The sequence below is a fragment of the Eptatretus burgeri genome, chromosome 1 (assembly GCF_056783735.1).
Source record: "Eptatretus burgeri isolate ZD-2024b chromosome 1, Ebu_testis_v1, whole genome shotgun sequence".
Lineage (NCBI taxonomy): Eukaryota > Metazoa > Chordata > Myxini > Myxiniformes > Myxinidae > Eptatretus > Eptatretus burgeri.
The window spans coordinates 7,168,841-7,171,340 of record NC_140961.1 but is presented as its reverse complement, the minus strand read 5'-3'; positions in this window follow the sequence as shown (position 1 = coordinate 7,171,340).

The window sequence follows — 2,500 nt, the reverse complement described above, 5'->3', positions numbered from 1 at the left end:
TATATATATATATATATATATATATATATCTTTATATATATATATATATATATATATATATATATATATATATATATATATATATATATATATATATATATACATATATATATATATATATGTATACATATATATATACATATATATATATTTCGTCTTTCGGCTGCTCCCATTCGGGGTCGCCACAGCGGATCATCCGTTATGATCCGCATAATGATTTGGCACAGGTTTTACGCCGGATGCCCTTCCTGACGCAACCTGGTCGCCTCTTACGACACAGGGATAAGGATTGGGTTTCACCATGATTCTGGGCTGCCCTACACCCTCTCATAGCGCGGCCCAGCGCAGGGCTCCCGTCCTCAAGTGATCCTCCAACCCAAGCCTCCGAGTAGCCGGATTACAGGTGCACGCCATAACGCCTGGTATATATATATATATATGTATATATATATATATATATATATATATATATATATATATATATATATATATATATATATATATATATATATATATATATATATATATATATATATATATATATATATATATATATATATATATGTATATATATATATATATATATATATATATATATATATATATATATATATATATATATATATATATATATATATATATATATATATATATATATATATATATATATATATATATATATATATATATATATATATGTATATATATATATATATATATATATATATATATATATATATATATATATATATATATATATATATATATATAGATAGAGAGAGTTACGGCTGTGGAAATTCGCAGAACACCATAAAGGACCGTAGTTCAGTTTGATCGATAAGTCTGTGTTCAGTTAGATTTCCCCACCGTTGTTTAATGGGATTTATTCGTGTTCACCAGGCTGTGACCCTTTGAAGTAGGTTTTTCTTTTTCCATCGTTATTTTGAAGGAACCACATCTCCACCACCATTACAACAACCAATATCGCTCCCGTTAACCACAACACCAACCACAACCACACCTGCCTCTCAACAACCATGCCATCCTCACCACTCCGCCAGCAACCGTCAACATCTCCACGCCACAAACATCGCCTCACCTTCGTTCCTGAAACGACGCCATCTTTGCGCCAGCAGCGGCGGGATCCAATCAAACGGCATCGCTGCAGGGAGAGGCAAGGGTTCTCTCGCCGTGCAGTGCAAGTCTGGTGATTTCTACCACGTCCGCTTTGTGTGGAAGCTTTGCCTCGAAAAACAGATCACAGGAGAGAAAGGGCGGGGCCTGTGGGGGTCGAAGGGTGTTGATTTCTACCACGTCTGCTTTGTGTGGAAGCTTCGTCTCGGAGAATCGGATCCAGAGGGTCGGTGATCTCTACCACGTCCGCTTTCCGCGTGGGGTCAAGGGTCAGAGAGCAAAGGCCAAATCTCATCCCCCCGGCCGTGTATAAGGGCAAGCAGAACGGAGCTTCGAGGCAGTTTGGAGGGGTCGGAGGGCAGTCTGGAGGGGTAGGAGAGCCGAGTGGAGCTCGAAGTCTGGAGAGAGTCAGTCGGAGAAAGCCAAGGAGCTGCATGGAGACCACAGCCGGGGAGAGCTTGCCAGCGTCAAGGCAGTCCGAGGTGATCGGACCTCGGCGCGGTTCGCGCATGGCTGAGGAATGGACGGGGTCTTGGAGCATTCGACTCTTACAGAGCATCAACTCTGACAGAGCACTAAAAGACCCGTTCGTTCCTCTCAACCGCGTTGCCGGCTGGGGCCCGGATCACCTCGCCTTGGCAAGGCCACAATCAGGCGTGGCTGTCCGAGTGGCCGTGGGAAACGGACGTCACGACCTGCCCATCGTCGCAAGGCCGCGATCAGGCGCGGCTGTCCTCGTGGCCGTGGGAAACGGACGTCACGACCTGCCCATCGTCGCAAGGCCGCAATCAGGCGCGACTGTCCTCGTGGCCATGGGAAACGGACGTCACGACCTGCCCATCGTCGCAAGGCCGCAATCAGGCGCGGCTGTCCTGGTGGCTGTGGGGAGCAGACGTCACGACGTGCCCATCGTCGCATCACGAGGGTGCGGGTTAGCCGCATCGGTCTCGCGAGCTCATTCGGTCAACCAAGGTTCATGCACTATAAAGGTCCACGGGCCCTGTCTGCCACTCTCGTCTAAGAGAGTGGCCCTTTCCTTCCTTTTGAGTGAATCTTGTGGCGCCGTGTCCTGACAAGTAAAAACTGCCTCAGTGACTGTACATTTATTAATTATATTCGGTCGTAGTGCTTTTTCTTTGCATACGGCACGCGATTGCTTTTGCTTGCCTGCATGATTGACTGTATATTATATGTGTACGTGTAAAATAAATGTGCTTTGTTTGAATGTATCCCGTTCATAGCGTCCTCTTTCCCCGATTGAAAATGCCATCTTTCATCGTGGAATAAATAGTGGGGTTTCAAACACCCGTTAAATAGAATCGGATTCGGCGAGGTCGGCGATAATACCCCCTCGGTTATCACTGCA